Source organism: Cetorhinus maximus, chromosome 9 (genome assembly GCF_964194155.1).
Source record: "Cetorhinus maximus chromosome 9, sCetMax3.hap1.1, whole genome shotgun sequence".
Taxonomy (NCBI): Eukaryota; Metazoa; Chordata; class Chondrichthyes; order Lamniformes; family Cetorhinidae; genus Cetorhinus; species Cetorhinus maximus.
Genome location: NC_135887.1, coordinates 133350605 through 133374071, shown reverse-complemented (window position 1 = coordinate 133374071; position 23467 = coordinate 133350605).

Genomic DNA, 23467 nt, shown 5'->3' with positions numbered 1-23467 from the left:
CAAGCTTTGCTTGAGTTCAGCTCTTTCTTTGGAAGTGTAAGCGAGTGGTAGCCAATGGCTGGCCAGGAACCCAAGCAGCAAGAAGTTGGGGGACAGCTGAAAAGAACCAACTCAGGGAAGCAAAGACCAAGAGGAAGATCTATTTGCCCAAATGGAGAAACAATTGATCCAGAATAGAAAACAGCTAAAGAAGAACAGAGACTGGAATCGATAAGATTCCTACATTTTAAAAACATGATACGAGGAAGTAGAAGAACAGCCATGATCTCACTGAATGGCGGAGCAGGATCGAAGGGCCGAATGGCCTATTCCTGCTTCTTTTTCTTATGTTCTTATGTTAAGAAGGAGCAACACAATGCGAGCGATTTTCTGGTTTGCACAATACATTCCACAAGCATTTCCTTCTCATGATATATCTCTAAGATAAAACACTTGGATTTTGAATGAACTGACTGGCTCATGCCCCCAGTCAATCTCCTTCTCCCCCACCCTGAATCCATTTCTTTCTTCCACTTTTCAGGATGCCTGTGAAATGGAGTGAAGGTGCCAAGGACTTGTGTTCAGGTAAATCAACGATGCATAGTGCCACTTTGTTAGGTCGCTTGGCAGACGTAGTCACTTTTGTTTTTGGTATGCAAATAAACATTTGAAATCTAAAAAAAATGGAATGGGTGGGGTGAGTAAATATATTCAAAAGGGAAGGGAAGCAGGGATGATAATGAAAGGGAGAGTGAGGGGGGGAAATGCGAAAGAGACTGAAAATGGAGGGGAAACCAAGGGAAAGGGAAGGGAGCAGGTGCATGGAGAGGTCAGAGAAGGAGACAGAATGAAAAGGATGGAAATATATGTGGACAGAATGCTTGAAACTGGGAGATAGCAGCACACATTGCCAGGGAATAGGGCAGAATGCGAACCAATGGGAAGGACTGCATGGCTGATGAATATCTAAGTAAGGGAAAGGGCAGTTTGCGTGGCAATGAGAGAGGGAATGCAGGGGGAAGAGAAGGTGGAGAATGCATCTCAAAGGAAGGAGAAACATGCGTGGAAAGAGGGAAACGGGTGGGGAGTGGGAAATAAATGAAGGGAGGGGCTTGACATTGACCAAGCCACAAGTGGGTCACAGGGAAGGGAAGAGGGATGGGGGAAATTTGAAGAGGAGAGGTAATGGCAATGGTGGGAAAGGAGGACGATCAAAAACCAAAGCACGGTCAGTGGGAGTGGGTGCTTGTGGAGGGAGGAGGGAAGGTGAGATGAGAAGCTAGAAGTGGTTTTTCGGTGTGGGAGGAAGGTGAATGAACTGGGGGTGGGGGGAGGGCAAGAATGTAAGCACGGATCCTGGATGCGGTAAGCAAGAGTGCCAGCTTAACTAGTTTAGAGGGGAAAGCAGAGTGGTACATTGTATAGTTGAGGGAGAGGGAGAGGATTGCAAATATGAGCTGGAGGGTTGAATGGAAGCAATTCACTGTGAAAGTGTGCGGAGTCCAATGGGATACAGTTTAACTGAGTGGAGTCTGGGAGCTCCAGAGTGCCTTGGGTGAAGTGGATTGATGAGAGAGTGACAGCTGAGGTCATTTCTGTCTCCGCGGAAAATACACTTTGTATTCCTTTTTAAAAGGTTAAAAATCTATTCATTGTGAAGTATCAAGCGAATTAAAGTTAACCAGGGTTGATTACCTAGCTTACTGCTGAAACAGTGGAAATAAAAAAAATCCTAGGTTTGAACCCTGGGACTGTGCTGAATGGGGTGACCTGCAGAAGCAGTGATGAGGCACTGCAATTAAGGCCAGCGTCCCTGGACTGGGAAGAGGGAAACAACTGTTGCGAGGGGAAGGGGGAGGCATTGGTTTGGGGGAGAACACTGTTAAAAAAAAAGATTGTCATGGTGAATAGTATCTCCACCCACTTAATACACAGTTGTTTTATACACTAACATATATTAGCATATAATTCAAGATAACAACAAGTAGAAATAAAGCTCTGGTCAGGCACTGCTTAAATCTTAATGTCCTAATAGCAAACTCATTTTTTACCTCCTCACTGAGAATAACGAGGATAGGTTGATGTCTCTACTTTTGAAAAGTAGCAATACCCATAACACAATTGGGAGATAAGTTTTGTAAATATGTTGCGCAAAGATCAACATTGATAAGGGAAGCCCAAGATAAAAGATTCTGAGTTGACCTCAGTGAAAAAAAAAATAACTGATTAAATTTTTATCACAATTAAATGAAGCAAGCGCAGCCTGGTCCTGAATTCACAGTGGCGGCTTAACTCATTGTAGCATTGGAACAAATTTTGAACGAAGCTGTATTTGAGGGATTGGGGCAGTATCCTAAGAATTATTCTTTCGTGAGGGGCATTCTGTCCTATCTCAGCCTTCCCTCCACTTGACACCACATTTACTGGGCTGTTTCTAATAGCTACGTTTCTGGCAGCCAGGGGGTTAAGCGGCGCCATGTGGTTTTTTTTACCTCTGCTTCGCATTGTGGATCTAGAAAACTAGCAAAAGCTGGCAAACAGCTTCCATAAAGCTGACACTACCGGGGAAAAATTACAATTCGAATACAGCCCTCGGGATAAACTTAAAGTACGCGCGAAAACAAATAGTCACCCGGGTTTTGCAACTTCAGTGGAAAACCTAGCATTTCTACTCTTGTGTTGGGCAGTGAAGAAACACACACACTCTGAAGTACACAAAAGCCTGAGTGGGGAAATGAAATAATCGCAGGTGGAAATAGGGGGGCAGAATCTTCCGTTTGGCGAGCGGAGGTGGGCCCTGCGCGCCGACGCGTTAAAACGACACGTGGTGAAGTCGAGCGTGTGTCCCGACGTCACCACGCGTCAATTCCGATCTTTTGTTCGGTGGGCTGCGCACCGGAATCGGCCGCGCGCCCGCCGAACTGTCAAAGGCCTGTTGAGGCCATTAATAAAACAATTAACCCAATTGAGAAAGCTGCCCGTCCAACATTAAGGTCGGGGGGGTGGGGGGCGGTGGGGGCAGGCAAAGAGCCCAGGCGGCTTTCGCATTTTCATAAAACCTCATCCACGGGCGGGATGAGGTTTCCTGAAGGTTTTAGTAATGAAATAAAAATTTTAATGAGAATTCATAAACATGTCCCTGCTCATGTGACACTGTCACATGAGGGGACGTGCCTGAATAATTTTATTTTTTTCTATTTTTTCCAACTTTAAACCTGAACTTAATCTCCGACAGGCAGTCCCGAGCCTCAGGGAGATTTCTGTGCTCTTTTGCGCGCTTGCCCAAAACAGCGCAGGCCCCGACTCTCCTCCTCCTCCCCCCCCCGCTCCCGCCCGCACAGGTAAGCGCTGAGCGCTACCAGGCGCATGTCATGCTGGGCGAGCCCATTGTAAAATGGCGGCACGGCCCCGATCGTGGGCGGCGATCAGCTCCGCGCCGGCCCGCGCTCACTCTGGACCGGCCAGCCCGATGGGGAGAAAATTCCCCCCATGGTGAATTTTTAGATTAAAAAAAACACATTCTGATTATTGTAAGAATTCTATATTTCACAATTGATCGACCTTTAATTAGGAAAACATGACATTTGGATTATCGACAGAAAAACGAGACCATCGCTCGCTCAGAAGTTACCTGACCAATCATTCGCCCACATCTAACCTCTCCTTTTCCACTGCATTCACTCCACACTCAGTTACTCAGTACCCTATCCAACCCGCCATCGTTTCTTGGGCACTCTCTCCTCCTTTGTGTCCCTGGCACACACTAAGCAGGAAAAAGAAACAAGTAGTGCCATGCTATCTCCCATCCACACTGGCATTACCCTCCCTTCTCTCCTCTGATTTAAACCTGACAAGTCTTCTTCCTTCCAACTAGTTCAAGCTGTTGCACTGATTCTCCATCTGCCCCTCCATTCAAACAAACACTATTGTTTCCTGTCTTAAGACAGCCCTTCAGTTTAAAGTGGTACCCTGTCTCGTCTCAAGCTCCCCCACCATTCCCCCCCATCGCTAACTCTGCTTCTCTCTCCACAGATGCTGCCAGACCCAGCTGAGTATTCCCAGCACTTTCCATTCTGATGTTGGATTTCCAGCATCCGCACTACTTTGCTCACAATGGTGTTTCCGGATGTTCTTCTGCCCTCTCCCCTTCATTGCCATTATCCCGCTGCCTCCTTCACCCCTCAGTACTGCCCCCCCCCCCCTCCCCACCCCCACCCCTCCCCCCACCCCCGCCGAGTGTTTCTGCCAATAAGTGATTGTCTTTGCCTCCAACTGCGAATTGGAGCTCCTGATGTGACACGTGTTCCTCTCCATTGTACAGGATCACTTTAATTAGGTATGAGAGGAGATGTCTGTCAGAAAACGCTGGCACACACCATGAAGGTCATGGTTTATGGGCATCAGTGATCCCCGTGCTCCTGTGTGCTTCGGAGACTTGGACAACCTACAGCAGACAGCTCGAAGCACTGGAGAAGGACACCCCTAGCGGTATCTTCACAAGGTCTTCCAAATCCCATGGCAAGGCGGTCCAACAGAAGTGTGTCCTCTCTCAAACCAACGTGCCCAGCATTGAGATGTTAATCAGTGAAAACCAGCTCCTCTGGGCGGGTCACGTTGTCCGAATCCCTGACACCAAACTTCTGAAGCAACTGCTCCACTCGAAACTCGGTCGGAGCAGGAGGACAACGGAAACACTTTAGGGATGTCCTCAAAGCATCCCTGAAGAGATCAAACATCCCCACCGACTCATGGGAGACCCTGGCTTGTGACCAACCAAAATGGAGAAGGTTCATTCAGGAAGGCACCGAACACATTGAGAGACTTTGTCGGGAATGTGCAGAGGCAGACTCGAGGCATCGGAGGGAGCGCACAAACCTCCAAATACCTCATCTGCTCAACCCTTTGAGCGCCACCTGCCCCGTGTTGTGGCAGAGTCTGCAGATTGCACATTGGACTTAACAACCACCTCAGAACCCATTGAACTGGAGCGGAAGCAGGTCATCCTTGACCCCGAGGGTCTACCTAAGAAGGAGACGATCATGAAATGCTGACCTTTGGCATATGTGCACAATACCATTGTGCTGCTCCAAATCCAAAATGCTGGAGGGAAAAAAATATTGAGGAAAGAAGAGGAAGGGCAAACTTTCTAGTTCTTGAACATTCCCAGAGGTGATACACATTTCATCTATCTATATCACCAGATCACATGCATTTGGAACAATCAAGTGAGATAAGTGTGAACACGATTTTCTTCCTTTGTAAGTCTTGTTTGAGTCTCTCACACTGTTGGCAAAACTCATTGATGAAACTATGAAAGGCAAATATAGGCAGGGGGAGTGAGAAACAAGCTCCAAGACAAAACTCAGGCGTGATAAACTATGGCTGGAAATTCGGACGATTATTCCAGGCAGCATTATCTAAAATATAATACAAACTAACACACTTACCATCACTGATATGGGAAAGTGAGCTATCCCACTCCCCGAGGCATGATCCTTGGATCCTTGGATCCTTGGATATCAAATCTTTGATAGGGGAGGTGATGGTTTAGTGGTATTGTCACTAGACTTATTATTCCAGAGACCCAGTGTCATGCTCTGGGGACCTGGGTTTTAATCCCACCATGGCAGATGGTGAAATTTGAATTCAATAAAAATCTGGAATTAAAGGTCTGATGATGACCATGAAACCATTACCAATTGTCATAAAAACCCATCTGGTTCACTAATGTCCTTTAGGGAAGGAAATCTGCTGTCCTTACCTGGTCTGGACTACATGTGACTTCAGACCGGGTTGACTCTTAAATGCCCTCTGAACAAGGGCAATGAGGGATGGGCAATAAATGCTGGCCTAGCCAGCGACGCCCACATCCCATGCTGAGGTGGCCATTTTGCCTTGTAGATCTGAGATCCTGAACCCAGAGACGGGACCTGCTAACTAGCCTATCACTGAGCCCGGAAGGATTTTGAGAGCGGGAGAAGCTTGAATATTTTCCAGGCAGTACTTGCATCACAGGCCAGAGTGAGTGACAAAGGAGCCACCACCAGAAATAAATGTAAAACTATTGAGTTTTTTAAAGAAACATGATTTGAGGTGTGAGTGACAATGGTAAAACAGTATAAGTTGCTCATGGAAAAACTCAGCAGGTCTGGCAGCATCGGCGGAGAAGAAAAGAGTTGAGGTTTCGAGTCCTCATGACCCTTCAACAGAACTTGTTCTGTTGAAAGGTCATGAGGACTCGAAACGTCAACTCCTTTCTTCTCCACCAATGCTGCCAGACCTGCTGAGTTTTTCCAGGTAATTCTGTTTTTGTTTTGGATTTCCAGCATCCGCAGTTTTTTGTTTTTATATAAGTTGCTCATCCCTGGTTGCCCTGATTACATCAAAAGTCAATCAGAAGTTAGACATAAGAAAAATCAAGCAGGGTAAAGTATTTGAAGGACACTATAACTGGGTATACTCTGCACAATAGGAGGGGTCATAAAAATGTGCAATGTGTTTGTCCACCAATCTCCTCACAGAAGAGGTGTGAGTGGATTGTGGTGTCCAATAACTTCGCATCTTCTTTCAGGTTTAGGATCCTGACCGCAGATCATTCTGCCTGTCATGTTCCTTCTGTCGGGTCACTTTGCTCAGCGAATACAGTTGCACGCCTATCTAAGTTGGTAAACAATATACTGCAGATGCAGAGACCAGTATAAGATGAAGCACGTGCTGTTTATTTACACTAGCGACAGAGCACTAACACATGTGTGCTTCTCAAACCAGATCCCATCCTAAACTACTGATTAACATTGTAGTCCGCACTACACAGCAATTGGGCAATACAGTCACATGGTCAATCTGCTCACATTCTCTTAAAGGTATATTGCACCTCAGATTACCACATCCCTCCCCCTTTACTTGAAAGTACAATTTACAATCTTTACAATGTATCAATTATTAACATAAAGAAATTATTTACAAATTCAGTCTCTCTGGAGGCTTCTTCAAACATGTCGAATGTTGTAGCTCTACAACTTTGGATGGTTTACCCGCGGCCTCCCTCCCAGGAGTCACCTGTTAACTAGGCCCTCCAGTAGGAACCTGTAAGTTTGTCTCTGACTCTATCAGGCTCAACGGATCCTATGGGCATTTCCCAACCAAGTGGACTTCCTTCCACCCGTGCTGTAGACTCCACAGGAATGCTTGGCGCACCTTTCTTGTAGATCTGTTTCCCTTTTCCTGAGGTGATCTACATGTCTCCTAATTATCCGAACTTCGACTGATATGTGCTAGGAAAGGGGTCCTGTCACTGCACTGACTTCACCTGATAGCCATTTGGGCCCATCTCCAAAGTTCTTTGCAAAAACTGTGCCTCCAACAGTGAAGTTTCTTTCACAGCTGTGGTAAATGTGTCCTTTCTCTGGGCCTCCTGGTTTCTCTCTACCTCCTCCCCGCCCCTCCGCCAATAAATTCGGCCTTATGAGACTCAAACTTGTCCTGAGATGTTTCTTTATCAATAACTTTGTGGGGGCAATACCGGTGGTTGTGTGTGTTGTAGTCCCATAGCTGAATAGGAAACATGACAATCGAGCTGCAACAGAGCCTCCATCCAGTTTTTTCATTCTGGACTTGAAGGTCTGGACTGCCCTCTTGGCCAAACTATTGGATGCAGGGTGGTATGGCGAGGTCTTAACACGTGTTATGCCATTGAGACTTGTAAATCTTTGGAATTCCCTGCTGGTGAATGCCGTTCCATTATCAGACACTATTATCTCTGGTAAACCGTGTATCGCAAAACTCTGACACAATTTGTCTATGGTGGCAGCAGATGTGGGTGACCTCACCTCGTATACATCCATCCACTTTGAGTGAGCATCTATGATCAAGAAGAACATTTTGCCCAAAAAAGGCCCCATATAATCAAGGTGGAGGTGGACCAATTGCCTTCCTGGCCATTCCCAGGGATGCAATGGAGCAGAAGGGGGCAATGTTTGTTCCTGTTGGCACTGTATGCAGCTCCTTATTAAGTTTTTGATTTCTGTATCCATCCCTGGCCACCATAAGTAGCAGCACGCCAACATTTTCATTCCAGAGATGCCGGGGTGAGGACTATGCAATTTGGTCAATAATGGCTTTCTTCCTCTCGGAGGCACAATGACTCTTGCTCCCCACAGCAAGGTGCTTTCTTGGCAGGCTACTAAAATAGGGCTTCATTTCACCAGACTTTGGCTCATTAGACCATCCATGTAAGACCTGTTCCCTTACATGAGACAAAACAGGATCGCGGTCTGTCCACTTGCTTATTTGTTTGGCATGTACTGGTGACGAAAGTTTAATAACAAGACAGGTTTTGAGGAATGGGGATGTTCACATTGTGGTCTTTTAAAGGTAATCAGCTCAGTGCGTCAGCATTTGCAATCTGGCTTCCTGGCTGATGGATAAAAGTATATTCATAAGCAGCTAGAATCAGTGCCCACCTTTGGATGCATGCCGAGGCAACTGGGGGTATTGCCTTATCTTCCCCGAACAAGCCTAGTAGTGGCTTGTGATTGGATATAATGGTGAAGTGGTGACCATGGATGTATTGGTGGAACTTCTTAATGCCAAATACGATGGGTAAGCTTTCTTTCTCTATTTGTGAGTATCTTCGTTCTGCAATGCTGAGTGTTCTTGAGACATAACCAATGGGCATCGCAGGTCAAAATTACTTCTTGCTTTGGGTCAAAATGTACCAACAGGGCCAATGAATGTAGCAACTGCTTTACTGTCTTAAAAGGCTGTTGTTGTGGAGCTTTCCAAGTCCTGTGGTTTTTCTTGAGTAAACCATGTAATGAAGCCAGTATTGTTGACAAATTTGGGAGAAAACGGCCATAATAATTAATCATTCCCAAGAAGGACTTGAGTTCTGTGGCATTTTTCGGGGTTGGCGCTTCACGAATAGCTCTCACCTTGTCTTCTACTGGTGAAGGCCCTGAGAGTCGACCCTGTGACCCAGGTAAACCACTTCTTTTGCTTGGAAGATACATTTTTCTCTTTTCAAACATACTCCGGCTTGTGAGAAACGCTTCAATACCTCTTCCAGGTTAGCCAGGTGTTCTTCATCAGTTAGTCCTGTTACTAGGACATCATCGAGGTAAACCGTAACATGGGGCAATCCTTGAAGTAAATTTTCCATTGTCCGTTGGGGCGTTGGGTGCCATTAGACTACGAATTAGGCCGTATGTTTTACTGCCACATGTCGATAAGAGGATCGCTCACCTCTTCTCCTCCCCTGATATGTCATTGGCCAAAAAGAAGAGCGCGAGGCTTTCAATATAATGTGACCAATCAAATGGTTGGATATGGCCAAACTGTGGCACACTAGAGGGCGATAACTTCGACGGCTATGGTGAAGGTTGTACTTTAATCGTCTTGAAGGGTACACCTGATTCACTTCTGTTCAATATCCGTGGCTTTCTTTGGTGTTGTTGACTGGTCGTGTTTTTCCTCGTTGCCAGTTGTTATGTTGCTTCTGTCAGGTCGCTTTGCTCATCGAACACAGTTGCACACCTATCGACTGGTGAGTGAGTTGGTAAACAAGATACTGCAGACGCAGAGACCAACGTAAAATGAAACACATGCTGTTTATTTACACAAGTAACAGAGCTCTAACACGTGTGTGCTTCTCCAACCAGACCCTACTCTAAACTACTGATTAACATTGTAGCCCGCCCTACACAGCAATTGGGTAATACAGTCACGTGGTCAATCTGCTCAACATTCTCTTAAAGGTGTATTGCAGGTTACCTCACTGTCCCTCTAAAACTATTATTTTGCCTAAGAATCAATTGCATCTGAACGAGAGGTGTCCAAATTTAGATTCTTTTTTTATTCTTTCACGAGACGTGGGCGTTGCTGCCTGGGACAACATTTTTATCACCCATCCCTAATTGTCCTTGATAAGGTGGTGGTGAGCTGCCTTCTTGAACCGCTGCAGTCCTTGTGGGGTAGGTAGACCCACAGTGCTACAAATTAAACTTGCAAACATATGCTAATAAACTAGACAAAGTACAAAGGCAACAGTCTGTTGTAGCACGTTTTTTATACATATCCATTTTTAAAATTTATAATAGAACATTTCAAATATTTTTGTCAAAAACTTTTAAGCATTTAATTGGTCTTCTTTTAAAAATAAAAAGTGCCTCTGTGTTAATGCTAATGAGGGTCTTATTGGCAGAAATGTACTTTACAATTCTTACTTAACGTTTCCACTCTCAATACTGCTGTGATATTTTTAGTTCCATTCTCACCTCCTCGGGTATTTGCAGTTTCTCGCGCAATCAACGTCAAATTTTATTTCCCCTTTTTCCCTTGTTGCTACATTTGTGCGATATCATCCGATGTGCCTGCTGGATGGTCATTATTCAAGGTGATAGTATCCATGTTGGTGGCAGCCGCTTTGTGATCCTGGGAGGTACCCTTCTGTGACATGGATACAGGCAGCAGAAAATTGCCTCAGTGCCCCAAATAGTGCCACTGGCCTAGCGGGATCGCACACAACTGGAATTAAGGCTACCACTGCGAACAAGGGGAGGCGGTGGTGTAGTGGTAATGTGACTGGGTTAGGATCCTGGCTAATACTCTGGGAACATGGGTTCAAATCCCATTGTAGCAGCTGGTGGAATTTAAATTCACTGAGCAAACCTGGGAATTGAAAGCTAGCCTCAATAAATTGCTGTCTAGAAACCCCTTTCAGGGGGAAGGAAATCCTTATCTGGTCCCCATGTGACTCCAAATTGGCCTCATAAGCCACTTGGTTCAAGGGCAATCAAGCAACAAATGCTGGACCTTGCCAGCTACACCCACATCTCATCAAAGAATAAAACACCTGCAAAATTAAACTGAAGGACACAGCCAGCAGAAGAAGCAATCGCTTAAAATTCATGAAAAGTTGCAAAATATAAAGGAATCCACAATCAAAATAAAACTTTGGCCTAAGCTCCCTTTTTCAACAAATGCGAGTGTCACAGGAGAGTGGTTTGCCCAGAATAAACTCTGACTACGTGGATAACCGTAAATTATTTATGAATGGCTGCTTCGACATGGCTCAGGGACAAGAAAGCCACTTCTTGAATGGAGGTATCTTTCTAGTGACATCCAACAACCTCATTAAGCCAATAGGAGATGAAAAGCAAAATACTGCAGATGCTGGAAATCTGAAATAAAAACAGGAAGTGCAGGAAAAGCTCAGCAGGTCTGGGCAGCGTCTATGAAGAGAGGAACAGGGAAAATGTTTTTGAGTCCAATATGACTCCTCTACCGAAGAAGAGTCACCCATGTCCCCACAGTATTAGCCAGGAGGTTTTTGGGCTCCTAACCCAGTCACATTACCCCTACACCACCGTCTCCCCTTGTTCACAGTTGTAGCCTTATTTCCAGTGGTGTGCGATCCCGCTAGGCCAGTGACGCTATTTGGGGCAGAGGCAGGCCCCACTTAAGTTTTCCATTGGACTCAAACTTTTTTTTTATTCATTGACAGGGTGTGGGCATTGTTGGCTAGGCCAGCATTTATTGCCTGCCCCTGGTGGTGAGATGCCTCCTTGAACTGCTGCAGTCCCTGCCTGGGTAGGTACACCCACAGTGTTTCTCTCGCCGTCAGACCTGCTGAGGGTTCCCAGCGCTTTTTTGTTTGTATTAAAGCAAATTGGTGAGTTGCAAACCTTCACTGTAACGAGGCGAGTTGGAGCCTAATGAATTTGTCACCTCAGACAGCAACATTATTGGAAGGCAAGTACCCAATGGAGGCAGAGAAGAAGAAAAAAAATCAGATGGAAAGTCTCCATCAGGGTGTTCTTTTGATTCCTATCAACCAGCTAAGGGAAGCATTTTGATGAACTCAGGACTAGGCCTTTCACACTATCTTCACAAGGGGAAAATGAAAGGGCCTCAAAGGAGTGTGTGCAACCTGGAACAAATACTGTAAATCGAAATGTACCCTTTTACTATCACAGTAATCTATCTTCAGCGGAGGAGAGTTTAATAACATTGGCATATTTTTCTAAGCCTCGCTTTGTTCTTGCTAGTCACCATGTCACGTGCAACTGTTTCTCTCCCCCTCCCCCTCTTGAAAGAGCAATCTTCCTCATCAAGATAAAGGTGATTAATGTGGGAGAACTTTTGGAAAACTCAGCATATCCAGTTAAGTTCACAAATTGTTCACCATCCATGCTTTGTGAAGATAAAATAGAAAGAAAAAGCTAAATAACAGCTCCACCCAATTTATTATAGAGGACGAGCTACAAGATTAGAAGATTCAAGATCTTGTTTGTGTTTAGATCAATTGAAGTTTACTGCGGGTGGCCATTGGTTTTTTGTGTTGACTTTTTTGGGGATAGTGCAATGACTACAACATCAATTTGCATTTTTATAGCACCTTTAATGTAAGATACCCCAAGGTGTTTCACAGGGACATTACCAAATAAAATTTAACACCAAGCCACATGAGGAGGCATTAGGACAAGTGACCAAAGGCTTGGGTCAAAGAGGTTGGTTTTAAGGAGCGTCTTAAAGGAAGAGAGAGTGAGGAAGGAGAGGTTTAGGGAGCTTAGGGCCTCGGCAGCCAAAGTCACGGCAAATGGTGGAGCACTTAAAATCAGGAATGCGCAAAAGGCCAGAATTGAATGAACAAAGTGATCTTGGAGGTCGTAGGGCTGGAGAAGGTTAGAGAGATAGACTGCTGCACCCAACAGGTGGAAACAACTGATGGTGGGGGATCAATGGGGATGGGGCGGGTGGGGAGCATCAGAACAAAAAAACAAACAAAAATACTTTCAACAAATCTAGGCAACATGGGGAAGCAAACTGTACTGCGACGGTGCTTCAGTTTGTTCTAACCTCTGAAGGCCTGAAAAATGAGTCATGGCTAAATTGCACAACTATAATAAATACATACCTTAAGTTTGGCAGCCCTAACGTCACAAGTGTGTCAGCTGTTGGTTCAGCTGGTGACACTCTTACCCCCTGAGTCAGGCAGCTGTAGCCTCAAGTCCTGCTCTGCAGATCTAAGCAGAGAAAAAAACCTAGGCAAACACTCCAGCGCAGCGCTAAGGGAGTGCCGCACTGCCTGAAGTGCTCTGCGTTTGAACCCGTCCTGTCCTGTCCCTCCTGTTGCTGCTGCTGCCTTGCTGTACTCTTTGGCTCACCATTTCCACTCTTCATCTAACCTGTTGTTTATCCCTGTAGCTCATCCTGTCCCATTGCCTATGGCTGATGCTATTACCTATCCTGCTGCGATCCTGTTGCTTTTTCACTAAAATCTCTGTCTCCTGTGCAATGAGCTGTATCCTCCCCATCTATGGTCTGGAATACTACATTAATTGCACACTCCACCACCGCCCCCCCCAACCCCACCCCATTACAACAACTTATACTTCTTGATTATAGGTTCTTGATTGGTAAGGGGGATCAAAGGTTACAGGGAGAAGGCGGGAGAATGGGGTTGAGAACCCTATCAGCCATGATTGAATGGCGGAGCAGACTCGATGGGCCGAATGGCCTAATTTCTGCTCCTATGTCTTATGGCCTTATATTTATATAGCGCTTTTAACAAAATGAAATGTCTCGTTGCGCTGCACGAGGGCATTATAAAACAAAGTCTATAGCACCAAGACACATAAGAAGATATTGGGTCAGATGACCAAAGGCTTGGTCAGAGAGGTCAGTTTTAAAGAGCGTCCTAAAGGGGGAAAGTGAGGTAGTGTTGGAAAGGTGTAGGGAAGGAATTCCGGAGCTTGGAGCCCAGGCAACTGAAGGCACGGCAACCAATGGTGGAGCGATTATAATTGGGAATATACGACAGGCCACAATTAGAGGAGTGCAGGTGCCTCAGGGGTTGTGGGACTGGAGGAGGTTACAGAGTGAAGGAGGGGCAAGGCCTTGGAGAGATTTGAAAAGAAGGGTGAGAACGAAGACACTCAAGACTGAAATAATACGGGCAAATTTAAAAACACTAACACTGTGAATAAAAAGACCACCTGGCTGAAAGAGCAACAGAAAATGCTGGAAATAGTCAGGCAGCAACTGTGGAGAGTCTTGCTTGTCGTTTTAATTCTCCACCTTGCTCCTACTCTAACCTATCTGATCCTTGGCCTGCCACAGTGTCCCAGGGAAACTCAATGCATCTCGAGGGACAGCACGTAGTCTTCCAACTCCTTCTGGACTCAACATCATGTTCAGCATTTTTAGACCATAATCTCAGCCTCCATCTCGTTCCATGTGTCTTTTTTCTCCCTTTTTTTGTTGTTTTGCTGGGCCGGTCTTCGTCTTGTTTCTTTCTTCATCCCTTCATGTTGCATTCAGGTGGTTTTTATGTAGCCATTCACGCCTCATTTGGCCACAACCTTTGTTTCTTTACTGTATCCATTATTACCACTTTCTTTGGTGGTTGCATCATGGAAGTTTTTTGTTCTTTAATCCCCCCCCCTGCCCTCCACCCTATCACAGACCTTCTCCTTTGCCCTTCCTGCTCCCTCCTCCCTTTCACTGGCCTAAAAACTCTACGTTTCTTCAGTCCTGATGAAAGGTCATTTTGCTTTTGTGCAGCTGCACTAGTTCTTCATAAATGGATAAGCAGTTCCAAGTGACACCTGGTGGCCAGTGTCTAGAGGTGCAGGAAGATGCAAACCAAATGTTTAAAATTGAGAACTCTGCAGAAATTCAGCAATTTATGATTGAAAAATGTGATAAAAGACTGATTGCTGAAAATAGGAAATAGATTAGAGCATTACCTAGAGAGGCCGCGTAAAAATGCAATGGCGAATGGACACAACTAACATTGACAAAGGAGGAAGTGTTGGCTCAGTGGTATTGTCACTGGATTAGTGATCCAGGCTAATGCCTTTGGGGACATTGGTTCAAATCCTGTGGTGGGATTTGTTCTATAAGTGAAGATTCAGCAAGTGATTAGGAAAGCTAATAGAATGTTATCGTTTATTGCAAGGGGAAATGAATAAAAAGATAGGGAGGTTATGTTTCAGTTATACAGGGCATTGGTGAGACCACATCTGGAGTACTGTGTACAGTATTGGTCTCCTTATTTATGGAAGGATATAAATTGGAAGCAGTTCAGAGAAGGTTTTTGAGACTAATACTTGGAATGGGAGGGTTGTCTTATGAATAAAAATTGGACAGGCTAGCCTCATATCCACTGGAGTTTGGAAGAGTAAGAGGTGATTTGATTGAAACATATATGACCCTGAGGCATCTTGACAGGGTGGGTGTGGAGAAGATGTTTCCCCTCGTGGGCGAATCTAAACTAGGGGCCACTGTTTCAAAATAAGGGGTTGAACATTTACATAACTACATCTTGCAATATAAAAATCAATCAGAATGGTGCCAGGCTATCTGGATGTAGCTCATTAAGGATAATAGCTTAAATGAGTGTGAATTGTCATCTCCTGAACTATTCAAGAACTATTCTATTCAGGTGGGTGAGGACCGTATTGTTAAACTCAATCCACTTCGGACAATGGACCCCAGCTGAGAAGGGGGCCCTACTGACCATTTTAATCTAATCACTTTAAACAATGTACCTGGACTGAACTAGTTATGACCATGGTTGGTAACTGGCTAGTTTGTGAAGGAAGGTCATTTTTTTTATATATAGATAGGGCATTAAGTACAAGAAACATTATTTCCTTTTCTTTTAAAACTTACAAGTAAACCTGTCTGTGTGTGACTTTTACAGTCACAGCACTTAAACAGTTAAACACCGACTGAATTGGTGAGCAAATTCTTTTTAAAAAAAAAACACCTGTTGTGGTCAATCGAGAGATGGAAAAAGAAGGGATCCATTCTGCTACCACTTCTCACCTGACTGCAGTAACGGTGATGGGAGTTTCTGAGGCGACTCAGTGGCTGGGAAAAGGCAGGAATGGTTTGTGTAAAAGGATGCTGGGAGCAAGGAGCGGCAGCAGGAGGAAGTATGAAGAAATTTGGTCGATCGGAAACACATGTTCCTGATCATTTCTGTGAACTGGCTTGAAGCTCTTTAAGTTTTTTTCAGTGCTTTTGAACCATGAAAAGGAAGTGTGCAAAAGGCTTTAAAAATGTCAGGCGATTGAGAACATGGGTTTTCATAATGTAGTTGCAAACTTCTGAATTGAAGGCTTAGAGTTGGGATGAGGTCACATTGGGTGGCAGTTTGTATCCCTGACACCAGACTCCCAAAGCAATTGCTCTCCTCGGAACCTGGTCAAGGCAGGAGGCTCCAGGAGGACAGTGGATTTAGCGATGGCCTCGAATTATCCCCGAAGAGATCAAATATACCCTGCTTGGCGACTGACCAAAATGGAGAATGCTCCTTCGAGAAAGGCACCAAACCCATCAAGAGACTTTGTCAGGGATGTGCAGATGCAAAGTCGATGTGTGTGTCGGAGGGAGCGCATAAACTTCCAAACAACCCATCCACCCAACCCTTCAAACACCACCTGTCCCGGCGTCTGACTGAGTCTGCAGACCGTGCGTTGGGCTTCCGAACCATCTCAGAACCCATCGAACCGGAGCGGAGAGTGGACGCAAGGCATCACCGATCCCGAGGGACTGCCTGAATGGAAGAGGAGAAGTGCTGTGTTTGGCAAGGAGGAGGGGGGCAGTGGCAGTAGCTGCAGATTTCAGCGGACAGGTAGGAAAAACAAACAGGTTGCAGGGGATAGATACCTGATTTTATGCACAGTCCTGGCCGGTCAGTCATAGGAAGACTTTGACCTTTCAGAGGGTACAGTGACATCGAAGGTGATTCCAGGTATCAAGATTTCAAGGTATGAGGAAAAGATAACGAAATTAGATGAATTTTAATTGGAGAAAAAGAGTAAAAATGTTTCCAGTGACCTAACTCAGATGTGGGGCATTGTCAAATTTGACCCAGGCAGATTTTTCATTTCCACTGGTAGGTAAAGTAAAGGCATTAGGAATAAGAAGGTTGCTTAAAAATAGGTTTTATTTTACACAAAAGATAATAGTGTGGAATAAGGAAGGCTATTAAAGAGTCAACTAGAGACAACAAAAGCAACAACCTGCATTTTTTTGGAGCACCTTTAACATAGTGTTTCATTGGAGTGGCGTCAGACAAAATTTAACACTGATCTACGTAGGGAAATGTTAAAATAGGCGGCCAAAAATTTAGCCAAGCTCAGGTTTTGAGGAGTGTCTTAAAGTAGGAGAGAGAAGTAGAGAGTTGGAGAGCTTCAGGGAGGGAATTCCAGAACTTAGGTTACAGAGATAGGTGGGGAGGGGCAAGTCCACCGAGGGATTTGTACACAAGGTGGAGATTCTTAAAATGGAAGCATTACTGGTCTGGAGCCAATAGAAGCTACCAGGTTTATGGACTGATGCATCAACGGGAATTTATGGAGAGTGAAAATGGGAGGCCAGTCAGGGAAATATTGGAACAGTCGAGGCTGGAGGTAACGAAATCTTGCATGAACGTTTCAGCCTCTGAGGCAGGGTGGAGGCAAGTGGGCTTATGGAAACGGAGCCGGCAATCTTAGCGATGGAGAGGATGGGGTGGGGGGCAGTCGCTTGCTAGAAACTCTGCTCAGGGTCAAGTGGGATACCAAAGTTGCGGACAATGTGGTTCAGCCTCGGACAGTTGCCAGGCAAGCTTACAAACTTACGAATTCAGAGCAGGAAAAGGCATTCGGCCCTTCGAGCCTGCTCCACAATTCAATAAGATCGTGGCTGATTTGTGGCCTCAACACCACTTTTTTGCCCACTCCTATAACCCTTCGAATCCCTTGTTAGTCAAGAATCTATCTACCTCTGCCTTAAAAATATTCATTGATCCTGCCTCTACCATTATCTGGGGAAAGTTCCACAGACTCACGACCCTCTGAGAGAAAAGAATTCTCCCCATCTCCATCTTAAATTATGTCCCCCAGTTCTAGTCTCTCCCACAGGGGGAAAACACCTTCTCAGCATCCACTCTGCCAATTCATCTCAGGATCTTATATATTTCAATAAGATCACCTCTCATTCTGCTAAACTCCAATAGATACAGGCCCATCCCAGGAATCAGTTGAGTGAACCTTCTCTGGACTGCTTCTAATGTAATTATCCTTTTCTTAAAGAAGGAGACCAAACTGTACACAGTACTCTCCATGTGATCTCCCCAATGCCCTGTACAGCTGTAGCAAAACATCCTTACTTTTATTTTCCATTCCCTTTGCAATAAACACCAACATTCCATTTGCCTTCCTTTGCTGTAACCTGCAAACCATCGTTTTGTGATTCATGTACCAGGACACCCAGATCCCTCTGTATCTCAGAGTTCTTTAATCTCTCGCCATTTAGATAATATGCGGCTTTTATATTCTTCCTGCCAACGTGGACAAGTTCACACTTTCCCACATTGTACTTCATTTGCCACAGTTTTGCCCATTCTCTTAACCTGTCCATATCCCTTTGCAGACTCCTTATGTCCTCTTCACAACTTACTTTCCTACCTATCTTTTTTAAAAATTTGTTCATGGGATGTGGATGTGGGCGTCGCTGGCTAGGCCAGCAGTTATTGCCCATCCCTGATCCTTGTTCAGAGGGCATTAAGAGTCAACCACATTGCTGTGGGTCTGGAGACACATGCAGGCCAGACCAGGTAAGGATGGCTGACTTCCTTCTCTAATGGACAATTGTGAACCAGATGGGTTTTTAACAACAATCGGCAATGGTTTCAAGGTCATCATCAGACTTTTAACTCCAGATTTTTATTGAATTCATCTGCCATGGTGGGATTTGAGCCTGGATCCCCAGAGTGTTACCCTGGGTCTCTGGAATGCCACAACCACCTCCCCATCTATCTGAGTGTCATCAGCAAATTTAGCAACTGGTCCCTTCATCCAAATTATTGATATAGATTGTAAATAGTTGAGGCCCCAGCACTGATCTCTGCGGCACTCCACTTGTTACATTCTGCCATCCTGAAAATGACCCATTTATGCCTATTCTCTGTTTCCTGTTAGCTAGCCAATCCTCTATCTATGCTAATATGTTACTCTCTACACCATGAGCTCTTATTTTGTGCAGTAACGTTTGATGTGGCACCTTGTCAAATGCCTTCTGGACATCTAAGTACAGCAGATCTACAGGTTCCCCTTTATCCACCTTGCTTGTTACTTCCTCAAAGAACTCCAATAAATGTCAAACATGATTTCCCTTTCACAAAACCATGTTGATGCTGCCTGATTATATTGAGATTTTCTAAGTGCCCTGCTTTGTTGATGTACAAAGAGACCTGGATGTCCTTGTACACCAATCACTGAAAGCAAGCATGCAGGTGAAGCAAGCAGTTAAGAAGGCAAATGGCATGCTGACCTTCATTGCGAGAGGACTTGAGTACAGGAGCAAGGATGTCTTACTGCAGCTGTACAGGGCCTTGGTGAGGCCACACCTGGAGTATTATGAGCAGTTTTTATCTCCTTACCTAAGAAAGGATATACTTGCCATAGAGGGAGTACAGCGAAGGTTCACCAGACTGATTCCTGAGATGGCAGGATTGTCATATGAGGAGAGATTGGACCGATTAGGTCTGTATTCATTGGAGTTTAGAAGAATGAGAGGGGTTCTCAGTGAAACGTACAAAATGCTGACAGGGCTGGACAGACTGGATGTAGAGATGTTTCCTCTGGCTGGGGGCACTAGAACAAGGGGTCACAAACTCAGGATGCGGGTTAGGCCATTTAGGACTGAGATGAGGAGAAACTTCTTCACTCAGAGAATGGTGAACCTGTGGAATTCTCTACCACAGAGGGCTGTGGAGGCCAAGTCACTGAATATATTTAAGAAGGAAACAGATAGATTTCTAGACTCTAAAGGCATCAAGGGGTGCGGGGAGAGGGCAGGAATATGTCATTGAGATAGAGGATCAGCCATGATCATATTGCATGGCAGAGCAGCCTCGAAGGTCCAAATGACCTGCTTCTGCTTCTATTTTCTATGTTTCTATGGGTGGAATTTTACGGCCCTGTCACAGTGGGGGTGGGGGTAGGGGTGGGGGTTGGGGTTGGGGGTGGGGTCGGCGAGGCGGTAATATGCGGTGAGCCGTCTTAGAAGTTCATTGACTTCAGAGGAACCATAAAATCCCACCAGTGTAAAATTCCACCCTACGTTTCTGTAACCTCCTTGATAATAGATTCCACCATTTTCCCTATGGCAGATGCTAAACTAACCGGCCTGTGTTTCCTGATTTCTGTCTCCCTCCTTTCTTGAATAGAGGGGGTTACATTCGCTATTTTCCAATCTGATGGGAATTGGCGGCTAGGGAATGGGGTCAGAAGTAAATGTCATCGGTCTTGCCAACATTTAATTGGGAGAGGTTCCTACTAGTTGTAGGAATGGGGGATGGGGGCGGTAAGAGTCTAAATAGAGTCAGATCTTTCAGGAGTGAAGTTAGGAAACATTTCATGCAAAGGGTACTAGAAATTTGGCACTTGCTTCCGTAAACAGCAATTGTTGCCAGGTCAATTGCTAATTTTAAAACTGAGATTGATAGACGTTTGTTAGGCAGGTTCATGGAGTTAGGTCACAGATCAGTCAAGATTCTATTGAATGGCTGAAGGGGATAAATGGCCTACACCGGTTTCTTTGTTCATACCTTTGGAGTGCAGGTATCATTCTCATAAATCTATGCTGCACTGCCTTGAAGATCAATATATCATTCCCAAGGTGTGGTGCCCACAGTACTGCAGGCGAGGTCTAACCAGGGCTTTGTACAACCGCAGCATGGCGTCTACCCCATTCTGAGACGCAGGTGGTGGTGCAGTGTGTTCAGGAGGTCCCTTTTGCCAGTTCCACTCTGTCCTGCAATCTTTCCCTTCACACGGTCCATCACTCAGCAGGGACCTGGTTTCCCCACCTGGCAGCCAGCAGCTGGGCGAGAAATAGAAGAAAAATATTAGGAGGTCCTACCATTAAAACTGGCAGGACCTCCACATTCCCAGTCTCGCCGACTGCTTCACTGCCTCCCCGCATATATGGGGCCAATGTGCGTGACAGTCAATGCAAAATTCTGATACCAACAAAAAATGTTACATTTAACAACTTAACCCAATTAAATTCAATTGAAAAAACCCTGAGTGTAAAAATCTAGTTATTTTTCTTAGTGCATTTTGTTCAGTGTTTTATGGATGATTTAGATTTAACTTTTGAGTTAACGATTAAATAAGCTGCAAAAAATCAATTTTATGGCTGCCAATCTGAAGCTTACAAAAAACCCTGATCCAAATATATTTTTTGTCAGTGGCTGCGTATGTCAGGATTTAATTGCAATATATTATGGGCTTTTATGTTTAATTATTTTGTGCTCTTTTTTAGTGGAATACACATTAGATTTCAGGAATGCGCCAAAAGCACAATTTTGCTGTCTGCTCTGTGAAGCACTGTGGGAAGTTGTTTTCCACATTACACGAAAGCAGGTTGATGTCGAGGCCAAATTGGAGACAGCCCCAACAAATCGCTGAAGATGAGGAATTTCTGGAGCAAGTGCTTCAGAGAGCAGTCAGTCAGCTGAGAAATAGACAGTATTAGGTGAAAGAGTGGGCAAGGACAAACAAAGGGCAGGATAGAGCAAGAACATCTGGAGGAAATGATAGTTTCAAACAGGTTTGAAGCTCTATCTTCCTGTGGAGAGGATAAAGACTCTGAACTGGATCACACGACGGTTAATAGCCACAAAAAACATGAAATAGTTTGGGGGGGCGGGGGGTGGCAATTATTACTTCAATTAGGAATAGGGGCTCATGAGTTGAAATGGCAGCCTAGACCAAGAACCCCTGATCTTTATTGTGTCTCAGGTACCAGATTTGAGGCCATTTTGGAAAGACTGAAGATTATGGAACAGGAGGAAGGTCAGCCATCATGATTCACATGAGCATGAATGATATAGGAAAGGCTTGACATTCAGACGAATGAGTCTAGGAAGAAGGACGATGGAACAAGACTTTCATGGGTGGCAACCTCTACCCTTCCAGCCATGTACTAGAATATAAAACAAAAGCAACATTAGAAAGCTCAAAGCATAGCTAAAGGGATGGCCTCAAGAAGAGTGCTTCAATTTTATGCATGTTGCGGCATCATTTCTGGAGAAGTTGTCATAACACATTGGAACAGGAAGGGAACTAATGAACTGGCTAAACAGAAATAGGGAAGCGAAGGGTCAGTCAAACTAGGAAGGAAGAGCAGGGAAAAGGATCAAATCAGAAAGAACAAGCTGAGAAGGTAGAAACATACGTGTAAACCCAAGGGGGAAATGCAATGAAGGGCAGAGGAGGAAATTCAGAAGGGGCAAGCATATGTGAGGGAGAAGAGAATAGAGGAATTTGGGGGACAGGATGGGAAGATATTATTGGGTGAAGGCTCACTTGGAGTATATGCAAAACAAGTTGTTATTCGCAAGAAAAAAAACTAAGATAAAGGAATGAGGTGAGAGCGTGGACAAAAATGGTAAGAGTAGTTTTCAATAGGGATAGAAAAAAGACAAAGTGCATGATTTGAGATGCTGAGTGAGAGAAATAAACTGGGGGAATTAAGTCATTATGTCACAGGATGATTGGTTTCAGTGGCATTAACAGAAATCTTGCTAAAAATTGGGTAGGGTAGGAGTGAAAGTTACTTGGAAGAACTTACTGACAACAATCCTAAATTGGCCTTTTACTCGTGCCCCCTTGTCCTAGTCTCAATTTAGTTTCAAGTCAATTTGAGATTTATCTTTTTCATATTGCTTATATATCTCAATTCTTAAATTCCCTCCTTTCAGAGCCAAAAAGTCCAAGTTTCTGCAATTTTTCTTAACCAAAATCTGACACTAGGGGTCAGTTCATTACTTTTAATCATCATCGTTATGGTTTGATGGCCAGAACTGAAGACAGTATTCACGACGTGTTCTCACCCATATTTCCACGCTAAAGGTAAATTGTTTTCACTACAAACAATTCTCTTCTTCTTAGCCATTAGCTAGCTACTTTTAAAAACTCATGCTTTAAGCTAAAATTTGTTCATAAATTGTGCAACTTAAGTGAGCAAGAGCAACTGATTCAATGGGAAAATGCACTTATAACCATTCAAATGAAGACACTTAGAACAAAGTATACTGTTTGATGAAGCATACTATTACATATACAATTTTATTTTAAGTACAAATTTCAACATTAACAATTCAAAGTAGACAAAGAGCAGATTAAAAGAGAGCCAAGCATATCATTTTAACTGGTTACAAACAAGATCCCCAGCGCACAGTAGATCTATCTATCTTTCAGAAAGTCATTATACACAGATACAAACAAAATTAGATACCATTCACAATTATGTTTGAGTTTTAACCACTATAAGCTTCTCTTTGGGTCCTGCAGTATTATTTTACCCACAAATATAGACATAATTTTTTCCCCTTCAGTGCTAATGATCAGTTGATTCTAAAAGCAAAGAATTCATTGAATTGACATTACTGATCAAAAATTATCCAAATGGCATTTTTTAA